At 41.5% G+C, this 27,271-nt stretch overlaps 1 protein-coding gene and 1 pseudogene across 12 annotated transcripts in view; both read left to right on the plus strand.

Moving 5' to 3' along the window:
* Positions 1-27,271, plus strand: part of DCX (doublecortin) — a 139,845-nt gene that overhangs the window by 75,755 nt on the left and 36,819 nt on the right. The window lies entirely within an intron of this gene.
* On the plus strand, positions 4,539-4,669 carry LOC140628981 (U4 spliceosomal RNA; annotated as a pseudogene).

A 27,271-nucleotide genomic window follows, 5' to 3' on the forward strand; every position in this document is an offset into this window, starting at 1 on the left:
CTGTACCTTTGTCCGAGGTTAGGTAGGTTAAACTTTTCCTGACCACCAACTGCTGTGGTGATGGTCTTCTTTTCGAAGTGAATGGGGGGATAGCTAGGGAGGTAGATAAGATAGACAAGCAGTTTAAATCATATTCCTTTGCATATGTACACATATCTCACCTTGGTAGCCTTACCACAGTTGTGATTTTACATATGTTTGGGTGATTATTTTGTCAACATCAGTCTCCCCTACCAATCTGTAAGTAACATGGGAGCAGGAACCAGGTCTATTTTTGTTGATTACGTATCCCCAGCACCTAACACGGTGTCTGCTACATAAGCGTGAAATAGGATTTACTAACTAAAAGCACCAACAGTTGTGGCTCTGATGTTCTTAGAATGAAAGCAAGCCAGATGTTCAGGCAGGTGGGTGCAGAGAGGCATTTGTGAGGGGTAGGGCATCTCACCACCTCTCTACTCTCACACCAGGGAGATATCTCACCCTGGGAGTCTGCAATTTACCTTTGTAAAAGCTGTCCCCTGATGCAACAGTTCTGAATCTGCCAACAGTTTTCTCATTGAGGAAGGTTGGGAATGATTGAGAATGAAACTTGCCTTTGATAGTTAACTATTCCTGGGCTCTCAAAGCCACTGTCTTCTCCAGGACAGATGCTCATTAGCAGGCACAGGCCCATCTTGCTCTCTGGAGCCTGGTAAAACTGTGCCAGCCAATTGTGGAGCTGGGATGGTGGTAGGCAACCAAGTACCTCAGGGACTGTATTTTCAAAGAATTTGAAACAAGGACATAATGGTGCATCTCTTGAATCCTCACTGCTGCAGCAATCTGCCAATATATCACTCCCTTACCTCTCAAAAAGAACTGACATGGAAGGAGAGGATGAAGGGTGTTGCAAAGATGCTGGAAATGGAGCAAAGGTAGCATTGAGAGCCAACTTTGACTTAAACTTTGATTCAAGAGAATTCTGAATGGAACTGGTGATTCTTTCTCCAATTCTTCTCAACCATCCCATTTAACCTCTTTTTAAATCCTGCTCTTTTCCAAGAATCCTTCTCTTGACCTCTTATCTATTGCCCAGAATCCTTGCAAGGTCTTAATACCCCTGTTCCTCAACAACAAAAATAAGAGTTTAACTGAATCCCCAGGCTCTCCTCTATGACCCAGGATCTTGATGCAGAAATGAGAGGCAAACTAGACACATTTGTACTTTTTCTGCATCAGTTCCTCAGTTGCTACTAACTGGAATAGCTCTTATTCATAAAACCCAGAGATTTCCAGGGAGACCATTGCTAATCTCATAAACTCAAGACATAGAGCAGTTGGCTTGAGTATCACTAATTTCATTTCCATGCTTATGTTTGCTGTCATTCATTCAGAGACAAGAAGTCAGCTATGATAAGAGTAAACTATGGATTAGCATTGCATATTGTAGGTGTAAGTTTTGCTGTAAATGAAATGTACAGATGATTTAGAACCAGTTATAGAAGAAACAGAAGGGACAGATGAGCCTTTGATAGAAAATAACTTCATTATTTGCTTAGTTGGGTATTTGGGATTCATTAATTTTTCACATTTTATAAGGAGATAGATCCCAGTAGGCCCAAGAATTGGATTTATGATAACAAATTAGGAGCTTAGGTGAAATGAATAAACCCAAACTTCAAAATGTGTTGAAATGAAACTAAAGATTTTGAAGTCTAGCTAATTTTTTAGATTTATCTATTTATTTTTAGAGTGAGAGAGAGAGAAAGAAAGAGAGATAGTGTGAGCAGGAGGAGAGGCAAAGGGAGAGGGGGAGAGAATATCAAGCGGATTCCCCACTGAGTGTGGAGCCCAGCGAAGAGCTGGATCTCACAACCCTGAAATCACGGCCTGAGCCGAAATCAAGAGTTGGACACTTAAGCGACTGAGCCACCCAGGCATCTTTGAAGTCTAGCTCTTTTATTTTATTTTTTTAAAGATTTTATTTATTTATTCGCGAAAGACACAGAGACAGAGAGAGAGGCAGAGACACAGGCAGGGGGAGAAGCAGGCTCCATGCAGGGAGCCTGACATGGGACTCGATCCTGGGTCTCCAGCATCGCGCTCTGGGCTGAAGGCAGCGCTAAACCGCTGAGCCACCCGGGCTGCCCAAGTCTAGCTCTTTTAAAGATACTCACAAATTCCTTTTAGAAAGTGATCTTTTCAACTCTGAACATCTCAGAGACAGGAAACTCATTGCTGTTTAGTGTCTTTTGAAAATGCATACACATTATTTGTCCATTATCAATTTTATGTGAGTCAAACAATCCAATAGTACAAAGAGAGTATATCAAAGTCATTTTTCCCTCTTCTCCAGTCACTCTTTCCTCCTCCAGAGGTGACCATTGTTAAGTGTTCAATGTATATACTTCTAACCTTTTCTTTTATTCTAACCTTTTCTAAATAAATTTAAATCAGTGGTTCTCAACCTGAGCAATTTTGTCTTTCAGGGGAACATTTGGCAGTGTCTAGAAGCATTTTTGGTTGTCATAGCTGGGAATAGGATGTTATTGGCACCTACTGGGTAGAAGCCAGGAATGTTGCTAAACTTCCCACAGTTCGCAGGACAGCTGTTCACAACAACAACAAAAAAAAAAAGAAAGAAAGAAAAAATAGAAAGAAAGAAAGAAAGAAAGAAAAAAGAGAAATCCCAAACAAAAAATACCCAATCCTCTGGGGCCCCTGGGTGGTCAGTCAGTTGTTGAACTCTTCATTTTAGCTCAGGTCATGATCTCAAGGTTTTAAGATTGAGCCCCACATTGGTCTTTGCACTCAGTGTGGAGTCTGCTTCAAATCCTCTCTCACCCTCTGCCCCCTCCACTCATGCAAACACTCTTTCTAAAATGAATAAATAAAATCTAAAAAAAATCTGATCCCAAATGTCAACTCACAAAGCTGAGAAACCTGATTTACACATAGAGATGGATATAGAGATAAATATGTCTATTATTCTTAAATAAGATCACACAATCTCCATTTTTCCATAGCCTTCTTTTGCACTATTTGAAGCTCTTTCTCTGTGGGTAGTTACATTCCCACTACATTCTTTTTAACAGCTGCATGGTATTCTCTAGTATGGATACACTGTAGTTCATTAAATAGTCCCCTATTGGTGGATATTTAGGTTGCCTCCAATTTTTGCAGTTACATAAATTTTGCAGTTATGCTGCAATAAGCATCTTTGTACATAAATCATCTATTGGATCCTAGAAGGATAATTACTGGGTCATTGATTATATATAGTTTCTGTTTTGATACATTCTGCCAAATTTTCTCCCTCAAAAGGCTTTATAAATGTTTACTCCCATCCACAGTGTTTAAGAGTGCAGTTTTCTTATACCTTCAGCAGCACTTTTATCACTCTTTTAAAATTTTACCAGTCTGATGGGTAAAAATAATATATAATTGCTGAGTCAATTTGATTGCCCTGAGGCTATAAAAATTGAGTGAGTGAGACTTTTGGCCATTTTAAATTAACTAATTAATTAATTAATTAATTGCTTGTTTATTTACTTTGCCCGTTTTCCTACTGGATTGTTTGTTCTTTTTTTTTTTTTAAACATTGATCTGATATATTTTAGAAGGTAATCTTTCATTGAATATGTGGCCAGTATTCTCTGTCTTACAGCTTGTATTTATTTATTTGATTTATTTTTTGTAAAATGTTAAATTAAAAGCCCTTAATTTTGGCATAATCAAATTTATAACTCTTTTACTTTGTGGCTCTGTGTTTTAGAGATTGTTGAAGAAGGCCTTCCTTACCTGAAGATGATCAAAACATCTATTTCTTCATTCTTATTGTTTTATCCTCTTAGGTTCATCTCTATATTTTGCGTTTGCTTTGCGCTACAAGGAAGGGTCTACCTTTTTTCCAAAGAGATAGGCAAAGTCTCATCACAATTTATAAAATAATTAATTTTCTCCATGATTAAAAATGTCATTTTGACACTATTCATCTATGATCTCTGTTCCATGGACTTACTTCTACCTGTTCCTGGCATAATAGTACCCTGTTTTAAATACTATAGTTTTTTTTGATGTCTGATGTTGTAAATCCTCACTTGGGATTTTTCCCCCCCAAGATATACATTTTGTCTCCCATTTGAACTTTAGAAACAGATTGTCAATTTTCATAAAAGTGCTACTGAGAGTTTTATTTGGACTGCCTTGAATTGTATATCTAAGTTTAATGAGAATTGACATCTTTAAAATATCTTGAAAATGAAACTATCTTATTTTATTCAGTAAAGACTTGTATAGTTTTTCACCAACCAGGTCCAATACATTTCTTGTAGATTTGTTTCTAGATATAATCATTTTTCTTGCTGTTGTGAATAGAATGTTTCTCCTATAAATTTTTAAATAATTGACCATTGCTGGAGTATAAAACTATTATTCTGTATCTTGATCTTGTATGTGGCCATCTTGCTGAACTTTTTTGGAGCACATGGATTTTTTGTTCATATTCTGCAATTTTCTGAGTAGATAATCATCCAGTATGAAAATAGTGATTATTTAGCTCTGTACAGTGGCAGTATTGTAGTCAATGAGGTTTATCCAAGGCACAATTATTGCCAATTGAAAGTAGTCATAATTTTTTTCTTTGATTTTGCAAAATTTATACCTCATTTTTTGTTCTTATTGCAGGCTCTTTTAAAAGTTCCTTCCTATGGTGAGTCAAGATCTGTTCTGAATTTTTTTCTCCAGCAGTTCCAGTTTAGTGTTCTAGAGCTAAACAGAATAAGGCAAATCATTTTTCTGCAGGATAATCCTTCAAATGTTTAAATATGTTTATCGTATCTCCCACATCTCTGTTTTCCAGGATAAGCACTTTAAGCATCTCTATTGTCATATATATATATATATACCTTTCCCATCCTGAGTCATCTTTCTCCAAATGCACTGTGTATTGGTGATTTCCCTCTTAAAAGACAGTGCCCAGCGTGGAAGAGAGTTCAGATACTGTCTAATCATTGCAGAGTACATATAGAGAAACTAATTTTACTAATTTGCACACAATACTCCTGTCAATGTCCTGAAAGATTGCAATGTTAGAACCACATGGTTTTAACATACTATTTTTTTGCAATGGAATTTTTATAAATGAAATCTTAGCCACCATCTTAATTCTTAAAGCAGTTAAGAGTGGAGTTTCTCTTGTTGACATGAAAGGAGGGTGGGAGTTTACAGAACCTTCATGTCAACTTCCTACTTGTTCCTCAAGGAAGCCCAAGAAGCATCCCAAGGATCTCAAGAACATAGTTTGAAAACCATGAATTGAGTCCAACTTCTTCAGAGGACAGTGTGGCCCAAAGAGGCAAAGTGACTTACTGAGGTCACATAGTGACTCAGCAAAATAGGTGGAACTCAACTTGGGTCTCTTAACTCCCATTCCAGAGATCTTTTCACTGTTTCACTCTGTTCCTCACTATTAACTCTCATACCTTCGTGACTCATATTAACCTTGGGATGAGCTAAAATCCTGAGGCTGCTATTAATATTCATCTTGCTCCATCAAATACAGTTGATATTTGGAAATAGAAATGTGGAACTTTACATTTATTAAGTTCATTAAATATAATCTCTCCTGGAACTCAAAGGAACATTAGAAATCTTTGCTTTTGGCCCGTAAGTCCTGCTCTTTAAAAAACGTCTTAAACCTTTTCTTTCTTTAAGGTTTTGTTTTCAAGTAACCTCTACACCCAACATGGGGTTTGAACTCACAACTCCAGATCAAGAGTTGCATACTCACTGATTGAGCCAGGCAGGTGCCTCAAAAAACTTTCTGAAATCTTGATTCTGCTGTCATTTAACATCAATCTGTTTCTTTGGGCAGGGCTATTCAAGTAAAGCTACAATTTATTACACTGACATTAAACCCCCAGTTCTTCAGTTTGCCAATAAATGTATAATTAAGGCCTACCTCCAAAAACTTCAAACTTATATTCTATGGCATTTTTCCTCCTTAACTTGGAGAATTCCTACTCATCTATTGAGACCCATTTTTTTGAGGGGGACCCATTTCTAATGTTACCTCCTCTGTGAAGTGTTACTAAGCCCTCATTCTTCCTCTTTGAAGCAGAATTGACAGGTCCCATGTTTATAATATACTAGAATTTTAATGACTAACATTCTTCACTATTTTATGAATTCCTTAAGGGCCTTATGTATTATCTGCATCTACAGATCATGAGCTTGGGATGGCCCAGGGACTACGGTGACTGCCTACTAAGAAGGACTGAACATCAGGGAGGAACTTAGACTAGCATGTCATGAGAGGTTAATGATTTCTGCCATGGTCTCAGAAAGGAAGTATTTTGCCAACAGTGGCCCAGGGCATAGTCAGTACACAAAATATGTTTTGTAAAGTTTATTTTTATATCCCACACAGATTTCTAGAAATTTTATCAAAAGAAAAGGTAGCTGGCCATGGCTTGTGCTGACCTTTATTTGTGTTTAGTGATCCTAATTTCTCTTGAGTTCTCACAAACAATATCCTAATAGCCCTTTTGCAATATTTTTCTGGGTATCAGCATCAAGCTAATTATTGCTTTATGTTTTCTGAGATATATTTCTTTCCCTTTTTGAAAAGTAGGACAACATTTCCTTGTCTTTAGCCTTCTGGCGCCTCTTCCATTTTCCAAGAACTTTCCAGGTGGTGGTGACTCATTTGGAGAAAATGGCCCCATTCACTCGGACCTTTCAACAGCATTGTTTGTCATGGTCAGGGGCCATGACTAGGAGAGCTGTTTCTTGGAAAAAGTATATTTAAATTGGGCAAATCAGAGGCTGAAGTCAGGATGGCCAATAAATGTGTTATTGACAGAGGCCTGGCCTAGAAAGACAGCCAAGTCTAGGGAGGCAGTTTTCTCTGAACTGTGGCCCAGCAAGCATTTCAGATGGCTCTCCCTGTCTCTCTTCCCTTCCTCTTCTCTTGGCTCCATGTTCTCTTCTTGCTGTAGTTTGTCTACTCTGAGCTGAATTTGGATGGCTAAAGCATAATCTCAGCACAAACGTGACCCGAAGAATACACATCTGCCCTTGAGTTCCGGATGAGGGCCTAGGTCAGTAACTATTAATGACAGAGATAATAGGCAAAACAGGAAACAGTTTCAAGAAATTGAAGATACTAGGTTAATCGCAGATGTACTTCAGGCTGTATATATGTGAAAAAGAGATGATCAACTATGTACACACAGACACACACACACACACACAGTAAAATGGCAATTCATTGGAATGACAAAAGAAATGTTCTGTGAATCTACTATATGCCCAGTCCTGTGCTAGCCTGGGAAGGTGCAAAGACACGATCCTAAAGATGTTGCAATACTTAAACCGATTTTTCTACCTTGATAAGGGAATAACAGATAGCCAGGGTCCGAAGTTTGGTTGTTTTTTTCTCAAACTTGGCTTGAACAAAATTTGGAACCGAAATATAAGTGAATTTTTTAAAAGGCTAACCTTCAGTGACCGGAAAATGAAATTCATCCAAATGCTCTGTTCCAACCATGTGTTCAGTGACCCCCGATCTACTGTAAATGTGGAGAAAATGAGATTCAAGTGACCATAGCTTGTCCCTCACACCCCACACCAGAGGTTGCTTCGTAGGGGCTGTAACAAGCCTGGTCTTCACTGGGACTGGAAAATGTCATCAAGTGGGTTCAGCCCAGCTAAGGTACTTGTCTCCTCCATGTAGATCTTACCACTTAGGTGAGAGGGACAGTGAGAATTGTCCCTCCAAAGGGTTGTCCTGTTGCTATAAGGCATCTAGATCCTGACTCCTGATCTTAGCCCATGCAAGGGACAAGTGTAAACAGGGGCTGCTTTGCTCTCAGTGGAAAGGTTTGAGTTGAGCTCCTTCCAGGCGATCAGACTGGCTGCCATTTTATACGATCTATTTCTGTCTTCCTGTACACATCCCTCAATTTGCATTAACTGCTTAAACTCACCACTAGTCCTGCCTCTCTGTGTGGGAGGTGGAATGGATTTGAGGAGGGAAAAAAAGAAAGGCCTGTTTGTAAGGAGGGGGAGAATGCAGGACTTTCACTAGCTCTTCCTCCTAGATGTCTCCAGGGAAGCATTTTGTCTCCTGGCCTTCTTTCTCACAGGAATCAGCCTTACTTCTTTGTGTATTTGACTTTTAGCTGCGTTTGAGCCACTTTGACCCATTAAAAATGGTGATTGGCATAATGGAAAGAAGAATGAAAAGCATGTGGAAATAGAACTTTAAAGATGGTTTACGTGAAGAGAGTGATTTGAAAGGGGCCACCGAAGGCTCTCAGATCTCCTCTACCAAGTCATAAGGGATATGAAATGTCCACTATTAGAGCTTAATTCCTTAGGGTTTAGTTACAGTCCTCTCTAGGCATGACCTACAACCCTGGGCAGGATGCAGATTGAGCTCTGAACATGCTAGCATAAAATAATTTTCAGAAATGAGCAATCAATTCATCCTTTCCCAGCAACCAGTTGGATGGGTTTGCCAATATATTGGACTTGGATTACTTCCCCCATTCTTAAGGGAAACTAATTTATTTGTGTAAGTGTTCAATCTTAACAGGCTCAAAAAACAATTGCTATGAGTCAAAACTTGGAACCGGGAGGTGGTTTAGATGATTGTATAAACAAGGGCCAAAAAGTGAACTTTTCAGACCCTCACATGTAGGTCAGAGGCAAGAAAAGAATTAAATTGTGACAGAAGGGACTCAACCAAGGAGTTTCCACCAGAATGACAGCTTCTCAAGGACAGGAGCTTATTCTTATTCTTTTTTTAAGATTTTATTTATTTATTCATGAGAGACACAGTGAGAGAGAGACAGAGACACAGTCAAAGGGAGAAGCAGGCTCCCTGCAGGAAGCCCAATGTGGGACTCAATCCCAGGAATCTAGGATCGCCCTGAGCCAAAGGCAGCCGCTCAACTGCTAAGCCACCCAGGCATTGCACTTATTCTTATTCTTATTCTTATTCTTATTCTTATTCTTATTCTTATTCTTATTCTTAGTTGCCTAATGGTTACCATGGTGACTAAATTGTCATAAATACTCAGGGAATGCTATTCAACAAGTGAATGAATTCGGAACTTTTTGACTCAAAGATCAATTCTGGAATGCATTACCAAAATAATGTTAGGGAGTCCTATCTTGTGGAGATTTTATAAAAGGAGATAGGTACAGATATGCCCAGGATGTAGAAATAAAGTGCTCTACTATAGGGGCACGGAAAGACAGTAGATTGATTTTCCTTCCAGTCCTTGGGTGCTGTGAAACAGGATGAAGATTGTTCACATAAGATTCTCTGTCTCTCTCTTCCCCACCCCTGTGTGTCTCTACCTCTTCATCTCTGTCTCTCCTCTTTGTCAAACCCTGATTTACTCTACCAGCTTTGCTTGGTGCCTCCGTGTCCACCTTCATTTCCTCTTAGGTCACACATCTTTTGTCAAATAATTATAATGATTTGCATCCCTACAGCATCAATGCTTTTCAAGGCACTTTCATAGACACTATCTCTTTGTTCTAAATTGAAAAAAAAAAAAAAACTATGATGAGGGCAGCCCCGATGGCTCAGCGGTTTAGCGCCCCCTTTGTCCCAGGGTGTGATCCTGGAGACCCGGGATCGAGTCCCATGTCAGGTTCCCTGAATGGAGCCTGCTTCTCCCTCTGCCTGTGTCTCTGCCTCTCTCTCTCTCTCTCTCTCTCTCTCTCTCTCTCTGTGTGTGTGTGTGTGTGTGTCTCTAATGAATAAATAAATGAAACCTAAAAGAAAAAAGAAGTCAGGATGTGGGCAGTCCTGGTGGCTCAGAGGTTTAGCGCCGTCTTCGGCCCAGGGTGTGATCCTGGAGTCCCAGGATTGAGTCCCACATCAGGAAAAAAAATTAAAAAAAAAACTATGATGAGGCAGTCAAAGTTATAGCAGTTCCATTTTTTAGATGAGGAATAAGGTGTTTGAGTGACTTGCCCATGATCATGTAGCAATGTGTGACTGAACCACGACTAGGAGCCAGTCTCTTTACACAAATATCACCCTGAGTCTCAAAATTCAGAAGCACAGGTTTGTTAGGAAGACAGCAGTTAGTCCTACTTGCCTTCATGGTTATAATCCTCATACTTTTGTGCTGTTTCAAATTTGTTGTTTGTTTGTACTCCTTCCTAGGCATATGAGGCTGACACTTGAGAAATGGTCAAATCAGACATTATCTCAACCATAGGGTCTAAATTTATCCTCAGCTTTTTTTTTTCCTTCAAACATGAAGTACGTGCTTTGATGAGATTTAAAACAACATTGTGTAGGACATCTTTTTGACTCTCCTTAAGCCAGCTGACACAGAAGTCTTCTGAAATGTGCTGCACCAGAAAGCATCTTCCCTGTCTTTCTCTTACAGATTTCTTTGACAGTCACAGAAGGAGTACTTTTTTTACTAATTGATACTTCATTGGGTCTTTTCCTTCCTGGAGCTGGCAACTTTCTCACCCAGATTCAAGAGGCAATAGGTCTAGGGTAATTACCAGCTCAAAACCCATTTGGGTTTTGGAAATGGAATGGAATGAGTAAAGCAGTGTTGTACTGAAACCATGGATGAAGTTGGACCTCAGAGCCTAGGAAAGGTGCCAGGACTAGAGGAGCCAAGGGCTTTGCAAAAACCAGAGGTCTAGGCAGGCTGTGAATCATTAACCAGACAAGCAGTGAGGAACTAGGAAATAAGCTTCTTACTGGGGTTAAAGCAAGGCCAAGGGTCAAAAACTCAATAGCAGTGGACAATAGTAACAACAACAAACCACCCGGGGAATGAGACGAATTCTGCTTTAGCCCAATAGCTTGCTGCAATTGAGCTGGCTCTAGAGAGTTGTCAGCCTAACATCCACAGGTGGAAACAAGGAGGCCATCTTTACAGCTGGGGAGTAGAGAGTATTGTGGTCATAGCAAAGGTAACATCTTGACAGTTGAGAAATGCTCTAGAACAGGGTTTCTCAAGCCTGGCACTACTGATGTTTTGGTCCAGATCATTCTTTTGTTCTTTGTTGTGTGGCTCTGTTCTGTGCATGGTAGGACATTTAGCAGCATCTCTGGCCTCTACCCACTAGATGTCAGCAGCACCCCTGCCCCCAGGGTGTGACATCCCAAAATGTCTCTGGATATTACCCAGTGTCTTTTGGTAAGTTAGAGGGAGGCAAAATGGCCCTGGGCTGAGAACGGCTCTAGAATCTATAGATCATGAAAGCTCATTGGCCTTGAACCTTCTAGGATTTACTGGCTTTCTAATTATCTTTAGAGCAAGGGATTTAACATTGCAGGCATAGGCATTTGCAATCCCATCCTTCCCAAATGTCCTTTCACATCCAGTGCCTAACTCATCTCTTCCATTCAGCACTATGCAGTTCCCAAGAATACGGAACCCTCAGAATTTTCTTCCAATCCTACGTAGTTGCAAACTCAAGGGTAGACCTGCTACTGGTTTTCGTTCTTGGTTTACATGTAAATTGGGACAAATGTGAAAATACATTTTTATTTTTTGCAATTGAGTTCTAAAAGACCTGTTAAGTTTCTGTTTTCTTATTATTTGCCTTGGGCTTTTACTTTCTTCATTTCCATCTCTTTCCTACTTTCATGCTACTACATCCTTCACAGTAGAAGTCTGTAGCTGATGAGGTGAGATATCCAGAGGCCAGAATTCAGGAAGGAGAGAGGATAGGGGAAGAACTGGGTTGAAAAATCTCTGCTCTGGAAAATAGTTGCAAAGAATATTTTACCCACTTATTTATCTTCCAACTCAGTCTGTTTTCGTTCCACCCATCATACCCTTTCTTCAAAATGTGAGGAAGAAGTCCATGCAGTTTAATTTCTCATTGTTGCCCTTGTGATGTATGTTCACATCTGTCAGTAGTAGGAGTCCTATAAAGGCCTGCCAAAGCAGCTTTGTGGACTCTGAAGAGACCACAGGATGTAGTGCAAATGGCCCTAGACTAGGAGTCCAAACCCATGTTCCAGTCTCTGTCTTCCTCTTTATACACATTTAAGCTTGCAAATTACCTTACCTTGGCTGAACTTCAGGTTCCTCACATGTAAACTAGAACTACCCATTTGCCTACATGGTAACTCTAGGGCTCAGATGAGACAATGAGGTGAAAGCAGCATGAAACTTGTGAAGGCTTTTACAAATGCAAAATGGTATTATTATTGCTTAATTGCAGTTCACACCTCTTCAATTATTCTTGCCCAGATGTCACAGGGCCTACTGGATGGATGTCACATTCAAGGCCATAATAACAGTTTGTTTCTCTTGCCTGCAGTAACAGTCCTACACTCCAGGCCTTTCTCTTCAGATTTACTCTCTACTTTCTACCCTATGCCACCCTGCTCCATACCCTGGGAGGTTGACTTATGTCAACAGGCTCCCTTGTCTTCTGAATTCTGGTTGTGTTTAACCAATAGGGAGCCTTGGCAGAGAGGAGAAAAGTAAGGTTAGGCTGTTTACCCCTGGCCCAATGCCTGAGAAGCTGCTGGGTGCCCTTTGATTGAGGGTCACAAAAGCTTCCAATCAGGAAGCTCTTTTCATATAATTTTCTTGCTCTCTCCTTCCTCTTGGTTCTGGTAACTGCTGCCTCCACTCTCCCAGGAATAAGGGTGATTATGGACCCCAATATTACTAGTCCTGGGGTACTTCAGTATCCCCTGTGGCTTCTTTGTACCCTGACCATACTTTTGTAACCAATCTCCTTTCTTAAACTACTTAGTTTATCCACTCTGAGCATGTCATGAGTTTCTTACTGGGACCCTGACTGATGCACCCACCAAATCTTTTTCTTTTCTTCTCCCCTGATCTTTTTTTGGTACTAAAATATAGTCTCACAATGGAGGGGCATTACATAAGAAGTGCAGTAAGTTTATGTTCATTATCATTCTGTGCAGCTATGTTGAGAATCAGCTCCTAAGTCACCAGCTCAGAACATCTGTAATTGAGCTGTATGTTCCTTACCAATTGGGTAGTCAATGCTCTTTGTCCTTTCCCCCAACCAACCATCGAGGCACATTTAGAGGCCAGGACTCTTGTGCCTACTCTCTCCCACAAAGGTCATATCCTTGCTAAATTCCAGCCTCCTGGGAGGCAAGCGTCTGATGCACACTCCAGTCTCTGGTTTGCTGTAAATCCATTTGCACCCCTTTGCTTCCCTTGGACTCAGTTTGCAGAGAATGAGCTTACATCCTTTTGCTTCCCTTGGACTAGAGTCTCAGGAAGCCTGGGAAGGGGGGTACAGTTAAGCCTCTGGGATTCCACCACAGCTGCCAGCATTCTGGCCCTGGTGTCTCTGCTCATTAACTGTGTCCAACTTGGAATGTTTCATAGAGTGTCAGAGCTAGGAGAGACCTTGCAAATCAACTAGTCCAAAGGTTCTTAACTTAGGATCTATAGATGGGCTTCAGAGAAATATTTAAGCCCTGAAATTATATGAAAAATTGGCTATCTATCTACACATATGCATTGCTCTGAGAAGAAGATCCATAGCTTTCATCAAATCCTCAAAAGGGCTCATGAACAAAAAAGACACAGACCTCCAAAGGCTCCAGACCAGCACCCTCACCTTACAGCAGGAGAAACTGAGGCCCAGGGAAGAAGCAGCTTATCTGATTCCACAGGGAGTCAATAGCAGGATTTAACTCAGTATCTAGGAAGACATTAACTTCCTCTTCGAAACAAACCCTTCCTTCCTCTACTGAATTCCAAATTCGTTTTTCCACTATACTTTGTGCATAGTAGACACCAGATAACTCATTTAGTGCAACTGATAACTGCAATGGGCCCTACAAATACACTCTCTTATTTTAATTGACCCCGCTCAACAGAATCTGGAGTTGTGTGGGGCTCAGGGCCAACCTTAGAGCTTAGTGGTGCCAAGGGATCAAGCACGGTTTTTCCACCCCAGTTCTCTCTGATGAATGGAGTTCTGTCTCGTCCCAGGTTCTCTGAGCCAACTTGTCCCCAGGGCCCCGTGGAAGGGCAGGTGTCGGTCCTGGGCATGGACTCAGCAGCCCAACTCCAGCGCTTCTGCAGCTGTTCTCATCCCCATGAGGCCCCCAGTGGGAGCTGACACAGAGACTCTTGGAAAATGGCAAAGAAAAGCTAAGGAAAAAACACCCTTGAGCATTGAGGGGTTGCCAGGCTTCCAGGGGAGCTGGCACTGCCTAGCTCAGGTTATTAAATCACAACCAGCTTCTGGTAAAATAGGGTAGAAAGGCTTGCTCCTTCCCGTCTCCCCTTCCTTGCTCTTCTTGCCCAGGGCACACGTAGTTTCATACTACCCAGAGTGCCCTACTAGATTTCCTCATGCAGGTCTCCCCACCTATGAAGTAAGTGCCTTGGCCGTGTAATGTAGGTATCCAGTGTGTAAGAGGGAAAGGAGTCTTGAGTTCTGGTATCAGCTCTGAAACTGACTACTAGCATTGCAGTCTTGCACAAGTCACTTAACCTGGATGGGCTTTCATGCTTCATTCATTTAAAAAGAAATGCAGCTAATGACCCAAAGGAGGTAGGAGGTGAGATCACTTGACAAATGCCAAACAACAAAGGGTCATTATGAGCTTTGGCCATTTAGAGATAAACTGTGGTAAAGGCAGAAAGAATAATTTGGAGGGCTGATAGCCCAGCTGAGATCTGAGAACCTGGATTTCAGTTTTGTGGAGGAAATTCCAGAATGAAGGTGGAAGGAGAGTCCCTGTTGGCTGTGAGGCATCCGTTGACAGAAACCCAACCTGTTCCTGAAGGTTCACATGCTACTTTACATCCCAGAGACCTGTGAGAAGGCTTCTGAGGACCAGTCACTCTTCACCAGGCAAGGAAAAAGAAAAGCACAGTCAGGTCTAGTGCTGGAGGATCCGAGGGAGTCAGCCTCACTGTGACTTGCCATAGAAATCGGTAGAGCAGATTGCACAGGGGCATAGAACTCCCAGAGGGTGGCACAAGATAGTGGGAACAGAATATCAATCTCTCCCATCATAAGCAACCAGTCAACACTGTTTCCTAAGGCCCTCGGAATGGGTCACATGCTAACCTAAGCAACTTGAGGCAAGACGAAGGAAATTAGAGACATGGTCGGTGCCTTCAAGGAGTGGATGCTTTGATGGAGAAAGAGATAGGACAAAACCTGTAGGGCAGCTAAGGTGCTTAAGAAATGGTCTTCAGTGGGGGAGCAGCTTGATATCTCATTGTTTTATACAAATAACTAGAAAGCAAACAGATCCAGAACTCAGTAAACCGGTCAATCTTCATCTTTTATGACTTTGTCTAAAATGCGGTGTAGAGGACAATGATCATTAGTGAGCTAGAATAACCTTGTCATACTGTAATATTCTTAATTATGAAACTAAAATGTAATTATAAAGATCCTTAGACTCTTGCTATTCTGGATGATACTATTTTTTAACTGTTTGACTTTTTTTACACTTGGATTCAGTGGACAAGATAGATGGGGGCTCTGTTGTTTTGGAGCTTCTGTGGTGGTGGTGGTGGTTCTAGTTGAGATCAGGAGATAAGGAAGCCCTCTCTGAAAAGATGAAAGTTGACTTCTGCCTCTGCAGTATGGCAGACTAAGTATCCTAAAAAGCCTCCCTGCTACAATACAACTAAATCCTGGTTAAATTACAACAAATTATTTTATATTTTTTCTTTTTTAAGCCACTCTGTTGATATATAATTCATATCCATTGAAAATGTATAATTCAATGATTTTTTGATATATTACATTATTTAAGGGTTTTAATTGTGGTAAAATATATATTACAAAGATTTGTCATTTTAACCATTTTATGTGTGCAATTTGGTGCAATGAATTGCACTCACAATGCTGTTCAACAATCACTACTATGTAGTTCAAGAACTTTTTTGTCACCCTAGACAGAAATTATGTAAGTATTAAGTAATAACTGTCCAATCCACCTTTCCCCTAGCCTCTGGGAACCTCTAATCTACTTTGCGTCTCAATGATTTTGTCTGTTCTGGATATTTCATGTAAGTAGAATCATACAGTATTTGTCCTTTTGTGTCTGGTTTATTTCACTTGGCATAATGTTTCCAAGGCCCAGGCTGCATGTATCAGAGCTGCATTTCTTTTGTGGTTGGATTGTATGAGTACAGTGTGATTCCTTTGTATGTATTTTGTTTACCCATCAGACTGTAGATGGACACTTGGATTGTTTCTACCTTTGGGCTATTGTAAATAATGCTCTAATGAACATTGCATACAAGGACCTATTTGAGTCACTGCTTTCAATTCTTTTTTGTATATACCTGGACGTGGATGTGCTGGGTCTTATGGTGTGATACTGTCATTTATAAGAAATATTTATATTTGGTCTTTGTCCTATTTCTGTCAAAGAGCTTCTAAAACCCTTGGGATATAGCCTAAGGGACAAGTGACAGAGGTATCTTTTGTTATGTTAATGAAGAGACTTTTGGAAACTGCCTAAGGAGAGGGCTGGTTGCCAAGAGAATCAACCAGGTAATTAGTCCTGCCCCCAGACTTCTGGAGAGGGAAAAGGGGCTGCATATTGAATGGATCACCAATAGCCAATGATATAATCAATCATGCCTAAGTAAAGAAGCCTCTGTTAAAACCCAAACAGAGTGTTCAAAGAGCTTCTCAGTTGGTGAATACATGGAGATGTAGGCAGAACCGCACACTCAGAAGGCTCAGATGTTTAGTATCCTTTCCCCATACCCTATGCATCTCTTCCATCTGGCTGTTTCTGAGTTATATCCTTTGATCATAAACCAGTAATATAGTGAGTAAACTGGTTTTCTGATTTCTGTGAGCCACTCTAGCAAATTAATCAAACCCAAGGAGGGGGTCATGGGAAGCTCTGATTTCTAGCCAATGCATTGGTCAGAAGTAGCATCTGAAGTGCCAGAATGGGGTAGTCTTGTGGGACTGAGCCCTTAACCTATAAGAACTGATGCTATTCTGGGTAGATAGTGTCAGGGGGGAGCTGAATTGCAGGCACCCTGCTGATGGCTGAGAACTGCTTGTTGGTGTGGGGAACCCCCCAGCATATACCCGTACCCATACATCGGAATTGGTAACCAGAACTCTGTAGTTGGTGTTAGTGACATGGGATTTGTTAGAAGGGACCTGGCTCATGGAAACATATGGTTTGGGAAGATAAGGGTTGGAAAAGGAGTAGATGATTAGCCTTTAATTCTTGGGTGGCCACACAGTCTGAAGGTCTGAAGCAGTCGCTGCACTGTAATTCCATACTTGGGGTGAAAGTTACCAGTGGAAAGTAAAGGTTTTTCCAACCCCTGGGGAATGGTTCACTGATGCATATGGAAGTGCATGCTAATAAGAGAAAGGCAGAGTATTCAGGCCCTTGGTTACCATTATCTATAACAGATAAACTAAAAGTAAAAGACAATAGTGCGTCAGACCTTGATGCTAGACCAAATGCAGATTTCAGTGAATTGGAGCTTGGGCCACTAGCCTCAAAGCTGCTCCCACCCCTGCAAGGTAAAAATTGTGCAAGGACAACGGAAAGCCCCTGTGAGACCTCTGGTCACCAAGAAGGTAGTCTACAGGGGGGAAAGGCAAAACCAAGAAACTACTGAAACCAGGGAATATAGTGTGAAGGGATTATTTCATTTCATGGATCGGTATCATCAGCTTCCTGGGGCGCTTTTACTGAAATGGATTATGAGAGCAACGAATTTAGGAGCTGTGTCTCTAGGTGTGGAATGCTTCTGAGTGCAAGAGCAGGTTGGGTTGATGTGGGACCCACAGCTCACTGTGGAACAATCACAGCATGAAGCAGCTGATATGCTTTGTATATATGCCATGTAGGACCAGCTTTATGATGATCAGGATATTCACTTGCTGAATATACCCATTACCCAGGTCATGGTAAATGCTGTAGTTAAGGGGACCCCTTTTATCTGGGCACCCCATATAACCTTATTGCTGCAAAACCAAAAAACAATCTGGGAAGCCTTAGCAAAAGTGTTATCTAAACCTCCCTTTGGGGGGTCTTACAGATACTAATTAATACATTAGATTCATTAACAAGGGAATAGAAAGTGGCCAAGGGGAGAGTCAAGGGACTCTTTCCACCAAAGTGGAAATTTTGAAATGGTTACAGCAGTTGCTTACCCTCCCTCCCCACCCTGTATCCGTGGTTTCAGTTATCCACTGCCTGTTGTATCATTACAAGCTCAACAATAGCCTAATGCCACATCATAATGCCTACATCATTGACCTCACTTCATCTCAACATGTTGGCATTTTATCATTTCAAAAGAAGGAAGGTGAGTACAGCACAAGGTATTTTGAGAGAGAGACCATATTCATGTAACTTTTATTACAGTATCTTACTATAATTGTTTTATTTTATCATTAGTTATGGTTGTTAATTTCATACTGTGCCTAATTTATAAATTAAACTTTATACCAGGTATGTATTTATAGGAAAAACATAGTATATATAGGGCTTGGTACTATCTGTAGTTTCAGGCATCCCCTGGGGGGTCTTTGAATGGATCCCCTGTGGATAAAGGGGGACTGCTATCCTGAGAAATAAGGTGAGCAAAGCAAATATTGATAGAAACAAAAAGAGAAAGGAAAGAGTCATAGGACTCATCCTGCAGGGTGGAAATCTTTTGATGGTTATCAAAAAGTGGGATGAATAAAATGGCATAGGGTTAAAACAAAGGTTTTCTTTTTTTTAAGAATTTATTTATTTATTTATTTATTTGAGATAGAGAATGAGAGAGAGAGAGAGCACAAGTGGGCACAGAGGGAAAGGGAGAAGCAGGCTCCCTGCTGAACCTGACATGGGGCTCCATCCAAGAACCCTAGAATCACGACCTGAGTGGAAGGCAGATGCTTAACCCACTGAGCCACCCAGGCACCCCAAAACAGAGATTTTAATGCAGTACTACCAATGGTTAGGAGGGCCAAAGGGTCCCCTTACTTGTCTGCCAGTATTAAAGGACCCCAAGCAAGTTTGCCATATTTACCAAAATTTGAGGAAATTTAACCTCTGATTTATAGTCAGTCAATCAGAAGCACAGGTAACTACCTGCACTTGAGACTTGCATCTGGTGTGGAAGGTGAGGGTGAGTGGCGGGGATCTTTGAGGACTGAACCCTTAGCCTGTTGGTTCTGACCTTACCTCTTGATAGTGTCAGAACCCTGCAGGTGTCGGAGCATTGCTTATTGGAAATGCAGAGGAACCCCACCTCTGCCTCCAGCCCCACACATTGAAATTGGGTCCAGGAACCCAATTATATGGCAGATCTACACTTAGTTTTTTGAGGAACCCGCGGCAAACATCTTTAAATGCTTTAGTAAGTTTGCAGAAAAGAAAAGCAGGAGAGGAGCCAGGAACCCACAAGCATTATGGGAAAACATGGCCTTCCCTGGAGGCAAACCCCCATAAGTGGAGCCCAGCACTTTGGATATTCATGGAAATGTTGGGTGTGCAAGGTCTTTGAAGAGCAAGGGACCTGAACCTGCAGTCTTGACATTAGGGGCCAAGATCCTGAAGAGGAGACACATTGGAAACATACCTGGAAACTTGTCTATCTTTGCATGGCTCCAGGTGGGAAACAGAATAAGCCAGAACACTGCTCGTTCTGCTGCCTGGCTGCTGCTGCGAGTCTTGCCTTGAGAGTTTGCAACATTCATTCTGACACTGGCCTGGAGTTCAAATCTCTCCTTTTCATGTCCCCAGGGAAAGCACAGTTGAGAAAAGGTGGCCCCATATTGTTAGTGCCTCCTGGCACCTGGCAGAAGCAAATCCAAGTCTCTTTTTTTTGGAGGAAAGCATTCCCCAACCTAGATCCCCCTCAGGATTTCCCAAGACTTGGTTCCACTGAATAGGAGCTCACAATAAAAAAAAAAAAAAAAAAAAAAAAAGTATCAAACATACAAGAAAACAAGCCACCGCAAGAGAGAGTTAGCACAAACAATAGATTTGGATTCCCAAAGGACTTCAGATCCTAGAATTAATCAGATACAGGACATAGAACAACTCCAGATGGATTGTTTCGAGAAACAAAACATGTAATCCAAATGGGATAAGACAAAGAGTTTATCAGCTATGACCAGGCAAATTTTGGGGAGAAATGAAATAGAATTCAGTGAGTGGGCCAAACAGCAAATTAAACACATCTGAAGAGAGAAAAAGTGAACTGGTAGATCTGAAGTTTTTTTTTTTTTCCCCAGAATGGAGCACCAAGAGATAAGAAGGTGGAAAATACAAAGGTGAGGTTGAGGCACAAAATACAGAATAGGAAGGTCTAACAAGTGCCTAATTAAAAAATGACCCCAGGGGAGAAAGATCTAAGGTGTAACAAGGAATGGTGAGCAAATGAACTGGTAGATATGTAGCTAAATCAGAACAGTATTAACTGCGTAGTCATTAAGACAATAATGACTAATTTGTGGGGGGTGAAATAAATGAATTAAGAGTCTAAGAAACAATAGCCTGTAAGATGAGGGTCACAGGACTAAAATATGTGATTCTTTAGATATGATTGTCCAGAGGCAGCTAGCCCTGTGAACATCTGGGAAGATATTCCACCCTCCGGGTAGAGAAAACTTCCAGAGGAAGGCCCAGAAGCAGGAAAGGTCTTGATGTGTTTGAGTGGCAGAAAGCAGCTGGTCTGACTGGAGCCAGTAAGCATGTGTGGTATAAAAGGTTGAGGGGCACCTAGGTGGCTCAGCGATTGGGCATCTGCCTTTGGCTCTGGTCGTGATCCCCGGGGTCCTGGGATCGAGTTCCATATCGGGATCCCTGCAGGGAGCCTGCTTCTCCCTCTGCCTCTGTCTCTGCCTCTCTCTGTGTCTCTTATGAATAAATAAATGAAATATTTTATAGATAGATAGATAGATAGATAGATAGATAGATAGATAGATAGATAGATACTGTATAGCCCAGGTCAAAAGTTTGGGGTTTATTCTATCTGTGATGGGCAGGCTGAAGGATTTTAAGCAGAGGAGTGATATGCCTGATTAAAATTTTAAAATACTGCCTTGGCCAGGGTATGGGGAGCAGTACAAGTGTTATAGGTAGGAAGTGGTGGAGGTGTACTGCCAAGAGACTGGTTATGAGGTTCCTGTACTAGATCTTGGACTAGGACGTGACAACAGGGAGCAGAAAATATGACCACTAGTTAACAAATGACTTCCAAGTTTCTGGTTTAGGCAACTGGAGGAATTGTGGTACCTACCATTTAGAGAGGAGGAGGAGAAATAAGAGTTTAATCCTGGATATACTTAAATCTGGGATCCCCATCCCTCCATCTTGGTTAAGCAGAGCTATCAAGCAGGCAGTCGAATATATGAGTCACAAGTTCAGTGATAAGAGGGGCCTAGAGTTATTCATGTATGAGTCATTGGTATATAGATAGTATGTAAGGCCTTGGGGCTGGACATGATTACCTAGTAAATAAGTGGAAATGAAGAAGAGAAGAGATCTGAGACCTAAGCACTGGGGCTTTCTAAAATGGAGTGGTCTGGAAGAAAGAGAATCTAGCAAAGGTGGTTGAGGTAGGAGAAAACACGAAGGCTGTGGGATCCCAGATGCTAAGAGGGGCAGGTATTTAAGGGTGAGGACTTGCTCAGCTTACATCCGGTGTTGCCAGGAGGTTAAGATGAATCCAGAGATATGACCATGGGATTTGATAACATGGAAGTCATTGTTGACCTTGACAAGAGCAGCCTTGGTGAGGCGAGGGGGATGGAAGCTTGATTGGATTGGGTTGAGGAAAGAACTGGAGGTGTGGAAGAGAACATAAGATACCATAAATGTGAAGGTACTTTGAAAACAGTAAAAAATACTTTACAAATGCCAGTGGCACTATTTTATCACCAGAGATTTTATGGAAGTTCAAGACATTGAATAAACATATCTGTGCCAATAGAGGTCCTACAGAACCAAGGAGCTGTTTGCCTAGGTAAAAATGTCATGAGAAACCACAAGTAAGACTTCAAGATAACTACGAAAACAACGTTGATAAGATAGCTAGGGCTGTCTCAAAAACAATGTCTCAGCTCACCAAGCCAACCTTGTGCCAACCTCTGGAGCCCAACCAGGGCTACTGGCAGGAAATGTTCCAGAATAAGAATGGTGGTAACTTTTAGAAAATGCTGTATCCATAATGTTTACTGAATCTTTCATTAACTCATTTTGCAAAGCTTTCCAGCCATGTTCTATGCACTGGGCATACCATTGGCAAGATCGGAAAATCGGTGTGGTTTGTGTTACTTCCCACAGGATTCCCTCTTCTTCACCACCAGGGCCACACCTCTTCCCATAGATGCCATCTGTCCTTCTCTTCACCCTGCATTTCACCAGTAGGCAACTGTATGCTTTGTTTGCAAGGCTGGTAGATGGGTCCCGACAATTGCGCTTTGGAGAGTGAGAATTTCTGGGACCGTAGTCAGTAAGATGCCAGTCCTTTTTTCTAGGGCTCATAAGAAAAGACACGTTCCTGCCTTTCCTCAGTTACCTGGAATATACTGGCCATCTCCATCCACCTGTATCCCACACATCCTTCAAGACTCAGATTCTTTAGCATTTCCTCCACTCTCACGTTCTCTTCCTGCTTCTCATGATCAGAATTGTTCTCTTTGTCTTCTGTCCTCGCCTTGCTCTTCTTGTCTTTGTAATAGTGCTAACAACAGTTGGCCTCGTATTCCAATTATTTGTGTGGTTCTGACTTGATTATGCTGGCAACTTGGAAGGCAGAGGCCTTTTATTGTACATGTGTGTATCTCTCACAGAGATCCTTTGCTGCAGTAAATGCTTTCATGAAGGAATATTAGTGGAATTGAACTTTCAGTGAAAATATTTTGCATGTTGCACATGGGTCTCATACATACAGAAGACCTTACTTCCTGAGATAACATTTCTTGCTGAATACTTAGATCATGAAATGTAGAATCTACTCTATAAGAACCAACTTCCAGGGATGCCTAGGTGGTTCAGTGGGTTAAAGCGTCAGACTCTTGGTTTCGGCTCAGGTCATGATCTCAGGGTCTCAGGTTGAGCCCCGCGTTGGGCATCATGCTCAGTGGGGAGTCTGCTTGAGTTTTCTCTCTCTCCTTCTGCTCCTCCCCCATCCCTCTCTCTCTCAAAATAAATAAATAAATCTTTAAGACCTAACTGCCAGCATCTGGACATGTGGAGAGTCTAAACAAGCTTAAATAAAGCCACAAAGTGAATTTGTCATTCTCAGCTAATATTTTTTTAAGGAAGAAAATTGAGTTAATGGTTCAATGCTAATATGAGTTTATTTTATTGATTTTGTGCTGGCAGTTGATTAATTACAAAGACAGGCATCATGCTTTTGTGTTCTTGTCCCTGACTTAAAGACCCACGTGTGACTTATATAAAAGCTGATGTCAGCAAGACCCTGTAAGTGGTATCATAATGATTATTATAATTACCACTTCTGTTGCCACTTAATGATGGAAATTTTATCTAAAAAACTCAGTTGCAAAATTATGCATTTGCCACCTAAGCTAAGGAGGACTTTTTTTTTTTAAAGATTTATTTATTTATTCAGAGAGAGAGGGGCAGAGACACAGGCAGAGGAAGAAGCAGGCTCCATGCAGGAAGCCCAATTTGGGACTCGATCCCAGGTCTCCAGGATCACACCCCAGGTTGCAGGCGGTGCTAAACCTCTGCGACACCAGGGCTGCCCTAAGGAGGACTTTCTGTTGCAGTTATCCCCATGGAATTTTAAAAAGCAGATGTGAGTGTGAGTTTTATTTGGAAATTATTTCTTATACTCCATTCTTCTCCTTCTTTTCTTCTTTCTTCTTTTTCTCCTCCTCCCTTCCTTCTTCTTCCTGTCCTTCTCTACCACATGCTCAGTTGCCAGTTACAGTGGTGAATAGGAATCTTGTTGTCCATAGATTCAAAATATGATTCATACAGATACTCTCTCTTTTCCTTTTTTTTTTTTACTTTCTCTTTACAAGCTAGTGAAATATTCTAATGAATATCAGGCATTGATTAGGACAAAGGAGGTCTCTCCCATTTTAGGCTATCTGCAAGCCTTTGACATCAGGGCTTTAGGAAAAGCATGTTCTCTCAGGCAATTGAATTGCTTTGCCTTGAATTGAATTAGAACACCTGAATGCTAGTCTCTACTCTGCCATGAGCCATCTGTGTATAACCTTGGGCCATTTTGACTCTCTGTATTGGGTTCCTCATATTTAAGACAGGAGAACCTTCTATTTCCCCAACTTTGTAACAAAGGTAGGGAGGGCTGTTGTGTCTCAGTATCCGAGGCCTTTGGGAAAGCTGGGTATTCACATGCACAGTGTGAACTTGTCTACGTTTGGGAGCCAGTAAAATGTAGGGAGGGATCATTCAAGAAACCTGATGCGGAACAGCTGGATTGCAAAATGAATGTTTTCGAAGCCAGCCACACCATTGTGAGTTTGTCAGAAGCATAGGGGGCTTTGCCTTTCTTAGAAGCTCTCCAAAGGAGGGGTTATCCAAAGGCTTTCCCCAAAGCCTGGGTGGGGACAAAAAGGCTTGGGGTTGGAGGAGGGTGGGTCATTGTAACAGCAACCCCTAGAGCAATCTGTGAGGGCTTTGTTGGCCTACAATAGGAACTCATGGTGTGTCACTGCAATGACTGCTTTAGAGCTTTTGGTTTTTCTTCTTGGGAAGCAATTTCCACAAGCACCTCCAAAATGAATGTTCTGGTGCTTTCTGGGGGCCAGGTTGATGTTTGAAGTGTTTGCTAAATTCTTTTCATGGCCAGTAGTTGGTTGAGATTTTCTAGTTCTTTTTGAACCAATCTCATTATTTACATTTTCATTTAAAATCATTCATTTCATCTAAATTTTAAAACTAATTAGCATTTTTATGCAAAGAAGAACTTCTGAATGCATAATCATTATTCCTTTCTTATTCTTAAATTTGTGTATTTGTGTTACCTTTCAAAACCTTTCAATGCTAGTTCCTATTGTCTGCCAAGATTAATTTCTTTTTTGTTCCAACTTTTCTGCCTTTGTATATCCTTACAAAGCCTCCTTCTTATTTTCTTTACATTTGGTTGAGGCAAAAACAGCCCTCACTCAATTCTCACCATGTGATAAGCACTCTACCAGGAGCCATGGGGAGATACAGAGAGAGGGATAAACTTGGTTGTTACATTCAGGAAGCCTGTGCTCTACTGGGAAGGATGAGGTGAATACTCATGAGAATACAGGCAGGTCTTGAAACAAAGTGCTATACCCTAGAGGCCACTACCAGAGGAACACCCAAGGATGAGGCTTAGCTAAGCCCATGACCAAAACTAAAGTCAGGGCCAGGGCCAGGGCCAGGGCCAACCTTGAACACGAGGATTTGGCAGAGATCTTCAGGGCCAAGGAGGTGCCAGGGGGTAAACAATTTAGAGACACATAACGTATCAGAGTTAAGGGTTCCAGGTTTTCTTGAGCCAAGGTCCAAGACATCAGTTGGAGACTGCAGCAGGGTGCAGAGTCATGTGGCCTGTCATTGGATTCGCTACCAGGACAATATGCAGGATGCTCATTGTACTAACAATGCCAGCCAGTGACTATGTCATTTGAGACTAAGAATTTGAGGGATACCAAGGATTTGATACTAAGAATACCCCATGGCACCTACAGATAACTCCTATCCCAGCATTCATGACACTACACTGAAATGCTACATCCTAGCATTCACAACACTATATTGAGTATCTTCACTCCATCAGATTGTGAGTCCATGAAGTCATGGACTGAGTCTTACACATCTCCATCTCCCCAGTGCCTGAACTATGCATGAGTGCTTTGTATTGCTGAATGGCCTAAAGCATGGGCTTTGGAGTCAGATCTGCCTTTGTTTGGCTTCGTTACTTTCCACCTTAGTAACTTACTTATTGTCTCTGGGTCTCAGCTTCCTTGTCTGTGAAACAGTGATAATAATAATATAGACCTCTAGAGTTTGGTGTGGGAGCAAAATGAGATGAAAGATTTGGAAGTACTAAGCAGAGTGCCTGTCACAGAATAAGCATTCAATTAGTGCTAGCTCTAATTGTTATTCCATGATTGCAGAATGAATGGGAAATGGACAAGTGGGCTGAAGAGGGATGTTGGTCTATTTGATGAGGTCAGGACCCAGGGCAGGGAAGGGGCTTAATAGGAGCAACCCTGGCAGTCCTCCAAGTCTCTCTCCCTTATCTTGGCATCTCCTGGATGCTTGGGAGGCTGAGACAATAGGGATAATCTTTAAGCATCTCTCACTTTGTGTAAATCTTGCAATCTTGGCTGTGGCAGATGAGGATTGAATAGGCCCTGGGTGGAGGATGATGTTGTTAATATAAACATTTTTTCAAATGTGAAATATTGCTCTCTGTACCCAGAAAGCTGTTATTAGTTTGCAAGCACTGTGCCTTTGGAAAGCCATGTTTGGCAGCTTGAATGGGTAGCTTAGAACAATTAGAAGCTTTGAACACTTTCAAGCTAAGGATTGGGATAAGAATGTTTTGACTCTATGGTTTCTCCTGGGATTTCCCTGGTGTGCTAGACTAATTATCAGATGTAATTAGGAGGCTGAGAAGTGGGAAGAAGCAGCAATGCATAGGGCACTAGGAGACAGGAAGGATCCTGGGAATGTGGCTTTACGAGAAGAGCCTCAAGCCTGTGGGGACTCATTGCTCGTGATTAAGTTTTAAGTGGTCAGGACAGCCCCCCCCCCCAGCCTCTGCCCAGCTTCCACCTTGTTCTTGAGGGAGGAATGGTATTCTGGGTCACTTCCCTGTTCTTAGTCTATTTTAGCAAAAGTCCAATTTTTGTGGATCCAAATCAGTAAGGAACCAGTGCTCTTCTTTCAAAACTCATGAAGATGAAGAGAGGAACGTCCACATCTTGCATAGCCACAGAGTCTATCTACTGTAGGCTCTAGATCTTTCTTATCTGCCTTGGCTTACACCATTGGTCCCAGATTTGGGCTAGGAGCACTCTGTCTTTGAGGCTCTGAGAAAAGGTAACATTTGCAGGGCCATCTGCTTGTGAACTTTTATTCAGAGGTGGAGACATTCCCTTTGGACATGGTCTTAAAGCTATTATTTTTCTTCTTCTTCCTCCTCCTCCTCTTCTTCTTCTTCTCCTTCTTCTTCTTCTTCTTCTTCTTCTTCTTCTTCTTCTTCTTCTTCTTCTTCTTCTTTCTTCTTCTTCTCCTTCTTCTCCTTCTCCTCCTCCTCCTCCTCCTCCTCCTCCTCCTCCTCCTTCTTCT

This window comes from Canis lupus, chromosome X (assembly GCF_048164855.1).
Source record: "Canis lupus baileyi chromosome X, mCanLup2.hap1, whole genome shotgun sequence".
Taxonomy (NCBI): Eukaryota; Metazoa; Chordata; class Mammalia; order Carnivora; family Canidae; genus Canis; species Canis lupus.